A 9,906-nucleotide genomic window follows, 5' to 3' on the forward strand; every position below is an offset into this window, starting at 1 on the left:
AGACTGCTCTCTCTAAGGTCACCCGTGACCTCCTTCTTGCCAAATCCAATGGCTCCTACTCCATTCTGATCTCCTTGACCTCTCTGCTGCCTTTGACACTGTCGACCAACCCCTCTCCTCCATACCTTATCTCACCTTGGCTTCACGGACTCTGTCCTCTCTGGTTCTTCTCTTACCTTCTCTGGCCGGTCATGTCCGGGTCTCGGTTCCTTCGCTGGAGCCTCCTCCCCCTCCATCCTTTAACTGTTGGAGGTCCTCAAGGGTCAGTTCTTGGCCCTCTTCTGTTTCCCATTTATACAACTCACTTCCCCGGTGAACTCATTCGCTCTCACGGCTCTGACTACTATCTCTACGCAGATGACACGCAGATCTACATCTCCGCCCCTGTCCTCTCCCCCTCCCTTCAGGCTCGCATCTCCTCCTGCCTCCAAGGACGTCTCGACCTGGATGTCGGCCCGCCACCTAAAACTCAACATGAGCAAGACTGAGCTCCTCATCTTCCCTCCCAACCCGGTCCCTCTCCCAGACTTCTACTCACCGTGGATGGCACACCATCCTCCCGTCCCGCAGGCCCGCAATCTCGTGTCATCCCTTGACTCGTCTCCTCTCGTTCGCCCCACCACTCCTATCCGTTACCAAGACCTGCCGGTTCACCCCTACAATATCGCCAAGATCCGCCCTTTCCTCTCCACCAAACGGCTACCTTACTATTACGGGCTCTCGTTATATCCCGGCTAGACTACTGTGTCAGCCTTCTCTCTGACCTCCCTTCCTCCTCTCTCACCCTGCTCCAGTCTATTCTTCACTCCGCTGCCCGGCTCATCTTCCTGCAAAAACGATCTGGGCATGTCACTCCCCTTCTTAAACAACTCCAGTCGTTGCCTATCGACCTCCGCTCCAAACAAAACTCCTCACTCTAGGCTTCAAGGTCTCCATCACCTTGCCCCTTCCACCTCTCCTCCCTTCTCTCTTTCTACCACCCACCCCGCAGCTCCGCTCCTCTGCGCCCACCTCCTCACCGTCCCTCGGTCTCGCCTATCGCGCCATCGACCCTGGGCCACGTCCTCCCTGACGGTCCTGGAACGCCCTCCCTCCTCACCTCTGCCAAACTGATTCTCTTCCCCTCTTCAAAACCCTACTTAAAACTCACCTCCTCCAAGAGCCTTCCCAGACTGAGTCTCTCTCCCTCTACTCCCTCTGCACCCCCCCTTTAACCTCTCCCAGCTAAACCCTCTTTTTCCCCTTTTCCCTCTGCTCCTCCACCTCTCCCTTCATCCCACAGCACTGTACTCGTCCGCTCAACTGTATATATTTCCATTTACCCTATTTATTTTTGTTATTGAATTGTACATTGCCTTGATCTATTTAGTTGCCATTGTTTTTACGAGATGTTCTTTCCCCTTGACTCTATTTATTGCCATTGTTCTGTCTGTCCGTCTCCCCGATTAGAAACTGTAAGCCCGTCAACGGCAGGGACCGTCTCTATTGTTGCCGACTTGTTCATCCCAAGGGCTTAGTACAGTGCTCTGCCACATAGTAAGCGCTCAAAAATACTATTGCATGAATGAATGAATGAAGAATGAATGAATAGTAGATTTGGCCCCAATCTCTTTTCGTTCCAGTTTGGGCCCGCAGCCTTTGCCTAGCAGGTTTGTCCCCAAACCCTTTTCGTTCCAGTTTGGGCTCCACAGCCTTTGCCTTGCAGTTTGGCCCCATACTCTTTCCATTCCAGTTTGGCCCTGCAGCTTTACCTAGCAGATTTGGCCCCGAACCTTTCTCGTTCCTGTCTGGGCGGGCAGCCTTTGCCTTGCAGGTTGGGACCTGAACCTTTTTGGTTCCAGTTTGGGCCCCGCAGCCATTGCCCTCTAGGTTTGGCCTGAAAGCTTTTTGTTCCAGTTTGGGCCCCACAGCCTTTGTCTTGTAGGTTGGCCCACCCAGCCTTTGCCTTGCAGGTTTGATCCAGAACATTTTCATTCCAGTCTGGACCCGTCAGCCTTTGCCTTGCAGGTTTGGCCCCAAACCCTTTTCGTTGCAGTTTGGGCCCCTCAGCTTTTGCCTTGCCGGTTGTCCCCCAACCCTTTTTGGTGCAGTTTGGGGCCCACAACCTTTGCCTTTCAGGTTTGGCTCCTTATCCTTTTTGTTACAGTTTAGGGACCCCCTGCTTTGGCCTTGCAGCTTTGGCCCTCAACCATTTTCATTCCAGTTCGGATCCCGCAGTCTTTGCCTTGCAGGTTTGGCCCCAAACCCTTTTCGTTGCAGTTTGTGCCCCGCAGCCTTTGCCTTGCCAGTTTGTCCCCGAACCCTTTTGGTTCCAGTTTGGGGCCCACAGCCTTTGCCTTGCAGGTTTGGCCCCGAACACTTCTGGTACCAGTTTGCACCCCACCCAGAGTTTGCCTTGTGGATTTGGCTCTGAACCCCTCCTTCCTCACAGGTGCCACCCCCTCTACCTGTGCTTCGGACCCCATTGCTGCTCACCTTATAAAAACCATGCCCCTTCCCTTCTCCCCTCTTTAACTTCTATCTTTAACCACTCACTATCCAATGGATTCCTCTGCCTTCAAACGTGCCCATGTCTCCCCAATCTAAAACAACCCTCTCTCAACCCCACAGCCCCTTCCAGTTATCGCCCTATCTCCCTCCTACCCTTCCTTTTCAAACTCCTAGAATGAGTCGCCTACACTCGCTGCCTTGAATTCCTCAACTCCAACTCTCTCCTGGATCTCCTCCAATCTGGCTTCCATCCCCTCCACTCTACTGCTCTCTCAAAGTCACCCATGACCTCCTTCTTGCCAAATCCAATGGCTCCTACTCTATCTTAATCCTCCTCGACCTCCCAGCTGCCTTTGACACTGTCGACCATCCCCTTCTCGCATTGGCTTCACGGACTCCGTCCTCTCCTGGTTCTCCTCTTATCTTTCTGGATGTTCATTCTCAGTTCTTTGCGGGCTCCTCCTCCCGATCCCATCCACTAACTGTAGGGGTTCCTTGAGGGTCAGTTCTTGGCCCTCTTCTGTTCTCTATCTATACTCACTCCCTTGGTGAACTCATTTGCTCCCAAGGCTTCAACTATCAATCTCTATGCAGATGACACCCAAATATACATCTCCTCCACTGTTCTCTCCCCCCTCCCTTCAGGCTCGTATCTCCTCCTGCCTCCAGGACGTTCACCACCTGGATGGTCTGCCCACCACCTAAAACTCAACATGTCCAAAATTGAGCTCCTTTATCTTCCCCTCCTAAACCCTGTCCTATTCCTGATTTCCCTGTCACTGTGGACGGTATGACCATGCTTCCCATTTATCAAGCCCTGCAACCTTGTGTATCTTGATTCAGCTCTCTCTTTCCACCCCACACATCCAATCCGTCACCAAGCCCTGCCTTTCTCATCTTTACAATATTGCTAAGATCTGCCCTTTCCTCTCCATCCAAATGGCTATCGTACTGGTACAAACTCTCATAATATCCCAGCTGGATTATTGTGTCAGCCTTCTCTCTGATCTCCTTCCTCCTGTCTCTCCCCACTCCAGTCAGTCTCCACTTTGCTGCCCAGATCATCTTCCTGCAGAAACGCTCTGGGCACGTCACTCCTGCTCCTTCTCCTTAAAAACCTCCAGTGGTTGCATCAAAAATTCCTCACTCTGGGCTTCATGGCTTTCCATCACCTTGCCCCCTCCTACCTCAACTCCCTTCTCTCTTTCTTCTGCCCACCCCACACACTCTGCTCCTCTGCAGCTCACCTCCTCACTGTCCCCCGTTCAAGCCTATCCCGCCATGGACCTCTGGTCCATGTCCTACCGCTGTCCTGGAATGCCTTTCCTCCTCACCTCCGCCAAACTAACTCTCTTCCCCTCTTCAAAGCCCTACTGAGAGCTCACCTCCTCCAAGAGGCCTTCCCAGACTGAGCTACCCCTTTTCCCTCTGCTCCCCTCCCCTCTGCTCCCTCTCCCTTCCACCCCCCCTCCCTCAGCTAAGCCTCCTTTCCTCTGCTCCTAGCCCTCTCCCTTCCCCTCCCCTCAGCACTGTGCTCATTTGTATATATTTTTATTACCCTATTTATTTTGTTAATGAGGTGTACCTCCCCTTGATTCTATTTATCATGATTATGTTGTCTTGTTTTTGTCCGTCTGTCTCCCCTGATTAGACTGTGAGACCGTTTGGGCAGGGATTGTCTCTATCTGATTCTGATGCCGAATTGTACATTCCAAGCACTTAGTACAGTGCTCTGCACATAGTAAGCGTTCAATAAATACTATTGAACTAATGAATGAACGAATCAGGTTTGGTCCCCACAGACTTTGCCTTGCAGGTTGGGCCTAGAACCCTTTTGGTTCCACTTTAGGTTCCACAACCTTTACCTTGCAGCTTTGGCCTCCAATCCTTTGCCTTGCGGCTTTTTCCCCTAATGCTTTTAGTACCAGTTTGGGCACCGCAGCTTCTGCCTAGCAGGTTTGGCCCAGAACCTTTTGGCTCCAGTTTAGGCCCCGCAGCCTTTGCCTTGCACATATGGTCCCCAATCCTAATTGTTCCAGTGTGAACCCCCCAGATTTTGCCTTGCAGCTTTTGCCCCAACCCGTTTTGTTTCAGTTTGGGTCCCACAGCCTTTTCCTTGCAGGTTGGGGAACCCTTGTGGTACCAGTTTGGTCCCTCCAAGAGTTTGCCTTGCAGGTTTGGTCCTGAACCCTTTTCATTTGAGTTTAGGTCCTGCAGCCTTTGCCTTGAAGGTCTGGAACTGAACTCTTTTGGCTGCAGTCCATTCGAACCCTTTTCATTTGAGTTTAGGTCCTGCCCCCAGCCTGAGGTTTGCCTTGCAGGTAATGCCCCAAACCCTTTTGGTTCCAGTCTTGGGAACCCTAGAGTTGGCCTGTGGGTTTGGACCCGAACCCTATTCGATCAGGTTTAGGCCCCACAGCCTTTGTCTTGCAGGTTTGGCCCTGAACCCTTCTCGTTCTAGCTTGGGCCAGGCAGCTTTCCCTTGCAGGTTTGCCCCCAATCCTTTTCGTTCCAGGTTGGGCCCTGCACACTTTCCCTTGAACGTTGGGCCCCGAACGCTTTTGCTTCAAGTTTAGGCCCCACAGCCTTTGTCTTGCAGGTGTGGCCCCGAATACTTTTCTTTTCAGTTTTGGTCCCACAGCCTTTGCCTTGCAGGTTTTGACCTGAAGCCTTTTCCTTCCACTTTGGGCCCTGCAGCCTTTGCGTTGCAGATTTGGCCCCGAACCCTTTTGATTCCAGTTTGCTTCCTGCAAACTTTGCCTTGCAGTTTTGTCCCTGTACCCTTTTGGTTCTAGTTTGGGCCCCACAGCCTTTCTGTTGGAGGTTTGGCCCCGAATCCTTTTGGTTCTACTTTGGGCCCCCTAGAATTTGCCCTGCAGTTTTAGCCCTGAACTCTTTTCATTCAGACTTGGGCCCTGCAGCCTTTGCCTTGTAGGTCTGGACCTGAACCCTGTTGGTACTAGCTTGCCCCCACAGAGAGTTTGCATTGTTGGTAATTCCCTGAGTCCTTTTGGTTCCAGTTTGGGACCCCTAGAGTTGTCTTGTGTGGACCCAACATTTTTCATTTCTGTTTTGGGGCCCTCAACCTTTGCTGTTTGCAGGTGTGGCCCGAACTCTTCTAGTTCTAGTTTGGGCCCTTAGAGTTTCTCTTGCAGGTTTGGCCTGAACCATTTTGGTTCCAGTTTGGGCCTCACAGCCTTTCCCTTGCAGGTTTGGCCCTATCACATTTCATTAAGGTTGAGCCCTGCAGCCTTTGCCTTGCAGGTCTGGCCCCGAATCTTTTTGTTTCCAGTTTGGGTTCCACAGACTTTGTCTTGCAGTTTGGGCCCAGAACCCTTTTGTTTCCACTTTTGGCCTCATAGCCTTTGCTATTGCAGGTATGCCACCCATCCTTTGTTTTGCAGCTTTGGTCCCAAACCTTTTTTGGTTCCAATTTGGGCCCCACAGCCTTTGCCTTGCAGGTTTGGCCCTGAACCGTTTTGGTTCCAGTTTGGGCCCCAAGACTTTGCTTGCACATTTGGCCCTGAACACTTTTCATTCAGGTTTTGATCCGCAGCCTTTTCCTTGCAGGTTTGGCCCCCAACCCTATTTTCCAGTGTGCCGCCACCCCCAGAGTTTGTCTTGCAAGGTTGGCCCCAACCTGTTTTGTTTCAGTTGGGTCCTGCAGCCTTTGCCTTGCAGGTTGGCCCAGAATCCTTTTGGTACCAGTTTGGCCCCTCCAAGAGTTTGCTTTGCAGGTTTGGTCCTGATCCTTTTGGTACCAGTTTGGACCCCTAGAGTTTGCCTTTCAGCTTTGGCCCGAACCCTTTTCTTTTCAGTTTTGGTCCCACAGTCTTTGCTTGGCAGGTTTTGCCCTGAAGCCTTTTCTTTCCACTTTGACCCCCACAGTCTTTGCTTTGCAGGTTCGGCCCAAACCCTTTTGATTCCAGTTTGCGTCCCACAGCCTTTGCCTTGCAACTTCGTCCCTGACCTATTTTCATTCCAGTTTGGGCCCCGCAGACTTCTCTTGCAGGTTTGGCCCCAAACACTTTTCGTCCCAGTTGGAGCCCCGCAGTCTTTGCCTGGCAGGTTAAGCCCTGAATACTTTGCCTTGCAAGTTTGCCCCATGAGCCTTTGTCTTGCAGGTTTGGCCCTAAACCCTTTTTATTCCAGTTTGGGCCCCACAGTCTTTGACTGGCATGTTTGCACCTCCAGCCTTTCTGTTGCAGATTTGGCCCCAAAGCCTTTTTGCTTCAGTTTGCACCCCGCATCCTTTGCTTTGCAGGTTGCCCACCTCCAGGCTTTCCCTTGCAGGTTTGACCCTGACCCCCTTTCATTCCAGTTAGGGTTCCACAGACTTTGCCTTGCTGGTTTGGCCTTGAATCCTTTTCATTCCAATTTGGGCCAGGCAGCCTTTGCCTTGCAGGTTTGGCTCCCAAACCTTTTTGTTCCAGTTTGGCCTCCGCAGAATTTGCCTTGCAGGTTTGGCCCCAACCTGCTATGGTTCAGTTTGGGTCCCTCAGCCTTTGCCTTGCAGTTTGGGTCAGGAATGCTTTTGGTTCCAGTTTGGACCCACTAGAGTTTGCCTTGCAGGTTTGGCCCCTACCCCCTTTCGTCCATGATAGGGCCCCAAAGTTGTCCCCTACCCCCTTTCATCCATGATAGGGCCCCAAAGTCTTTTCCTTGCAGGTTTGTCCCTGAACCCTTTTAGTTCCACTTTGGGTCCCACAGCCTTTGGCTCACAGGTTGGGCCCCGAACCCTTTTTGTTCAGTTTTGGGCTCCCTAAAGTTTGCCTTGCAGGTTTGGTCCCGGACCCTTTTCGTTCAGTTTTGGGACCTGCAGCCTTTTCCTTTCAGGAATGGCCCCCAACCATTTTTGTTCCAGTTTGGCCCCTCTAGAGTTTGCCTTCCAGGATTGGACCGAACCCGTTTCATTTCAGTTTGGGCCCCACAACCTTTGCCTTGCAGATTTGGCCCTGAATCCTTTTCATTCCAGTTTGGGTCCTGCAGACTTTGCCATGCACGTTGGGCCTGGAACCCTTTTGTTTCCACTTTGGGCCCCACAGCCTTTGCTTTGCAGGCCTGCCCCACTGTCCTTTGGCTTACAGCTTTGGCTCCGAAAACTTTTCATTCATATTTGGGCCCTGCATCCTTTGTCTTGCAGAATTGGCCCCAAACCCGGTTCATTTCAGTTTGCATCCCGGAGCCTTGGCCTTGCAGCTTTGGCTCCGAACCCTATTGGTTCCAGTTTGGGTCCCGCTGCCTTTGCCTTGCAGGTTGGGCCCCAAACTCTTTTAGTACCATTTGGACCTCCTAGAGTTTGCACTGCAGGTTTGGCTCCAAACCCTTTTCATCCTGATGTGGGGCCTGTAGCATTTTCTTTGCAGGTTTGGCCCGAGCTCTTTTCATTCAGGTTTGGGCCCTGCAGCCTTTGCATTGCAGGTTTGGCCCCGAACCCTTTTCATTTCAGTTTGGGCCAGGCAGCCTTTGCCTTACAGGTTGGGCCAGGAACACCTTTGGTTCCAGTTTGGGTCCCGCAGGCTTTGCTTGCAGGTTTGGCCCCAAACTCTTTTGGTTCTAGTTTGGGCAGCCTAGACTTTGCCTTGGAGGTTTGGTCCCCAATCGTTTTGCTTCCAGTTTGGGCCCTTTAGAGTTTCCACTGCAGGTTTGGCCCTGAGCCCTTTTCGTTCAGGTTTGGGCCCTGCAGGCTTTGCCTTGAATGTTTGGCCCCCAAACCTTTTCGTTCTAGATTGGCCCCCGCAGAGTTTGCCTTGCAGGTTTGGCCCCAACCCACTTCATTTCTGTTTGGGTCTTGTAGCCTTTGCCTTGCAGGTTTGGCCCCAACCCTTTTCATTCTGGTTTAGGCCATGCACACTTTGCCTTACATGTTTGGACCCAAACCCTTTTTGTTCCATTTGGGCCCCCGGCCTTTACCTTTCAGCAGTTCCCCCTACAGTCTTTGCCCCTTGAATGTTTGACTTGCAGGGTGGGCCCTTGAACCTTTCTGTTTTAGTTTGTTCCACAGCCTTTACCTGCAGGTATGACCCCCAACACTTTTGTTCAGATGTGCCCGCCCCTGGAAAGTTGGCTTTTCAGGATTGGCCCCAAATCCATTTCATTTCAGTTTGGGTCCCGCAGCCTTTGCCTTGCAGGTTTGACCATGAATGCTTTTCATTCCATTTTGGGCCCTGCAGCCGTTGTCTTGCAGGTTTGGCCCCAAACTCTTTTTCTTCCAGTTCGGACCAGGCAGCCTTTGAATTGCAAGTTTGATCCCTTGCTTTTGCCTTGCAGTTTTGGCTCTGAATCGTTTTCGTTCCAGTTTGGGCCCCACAGCCTTTGCCTTGCAGGTTTGGCCCCAACCCTTTTTGTTCCAGTTTGGGGCCCCCTAATTTTCCCTTGCAGGCTGGGCCTGAACCCGTTTCGTTCCAGTCTGTCCTCGCCCCCACCCCGATTTTGGCTTGCAAGTTTGGCCTTGAACCCTCTTTGTTCCAGTCTAGGCTCTCTCGCTCTTTCCTTGCAGGTTTGGCCATGAACCCTTTTCGTTCCAATGTGGGCCCCACAGATTTTGCCTTCCAGGTTTGGCCCTGAACACTTTTGTTCCAGGTTGGGCCCCGCAGCCGTTTTATTGCAGGTTTGGTCCCACACTCTTTTCGTTAAAGTTTGGGCCCTGCAGCCTTTGCCTTGCAGCTTTGGCCCGAACCCTTTTTGTTTCATTTTGAAATCTCTAGCTTTTGTCTTGTAGGTTTGGACCCAAACCCTTTCGCTCCATTTTGGGTCCACTAACGTTTGCACTGCAGGCTGGGCCCCAAACCCTTTTCATTCCAGTTTGGGATGCCCAGCCTTTGCCTTGCAGGTTTGTCCCTGAACCCTTTTCGTTCCAGTTTGGGGCCCCCTGCTTTTTCCTCACAGGTTTGGCCCCGATCACTTTTCGTTCCAGCTTGGGCCCTGCTGCCTTTGCCTTGCAGTCTTGCCCCCAAACGCTTTTCAATTCACTTTGGGCCCCGCAGCCTTTACCTTGCATATTTGACCCCTTACCCTTTGCTTTTGAGATTGTGCTCTGCAGCCTTTGCTTTGCAGGTTTGGCCCTGAACATTTTTGTTCAGGTTTGGGCCCTGCAGACTTTGCCATGCAGGTTTGGCCCCGAATCTTTTTTGTTCCAGTTTGGGCATCCCGGCTTTTGTCTTGCAGCTGTGGCCCCTAACCCTTTCCCTTGCAGTTTGGGCCCCGCAACCATTGTGTTGCAGGTTTGGCCCCTAACCCTTTCCGTTTCAGTTTGGGACCCGCAGCCTTTGCCTTGCATGTTTGGCCCCCAGCCCGTTTTGTTCCGGTGGCCCCCAAGATTTTGCACTGCAGGTTTGGCTCCAAACCCTTTTCGTTTCAGTTTGGGTATCTCAGCCTTTGCCTTGCAGGTTTGTCCCAGAACCTTTGGCTTCCAGT

This window comes from Ornithorhynchus anatinus, chromosome 19, assembly GCF_004115215.2.
Source record: "Ornithorhynchus anatinus isolate Pmale09 chromosome 19, mOrnAna1.pri.v4, whole genome shotgun sequence".
NCBI classification, from domain to species: Eukaryota; Metazoa; Chordata; class Mammalia; order Monotremata; family Ornithorhynchidae; genus Ornithorhynchus; species Ornithorhynchus anatinus.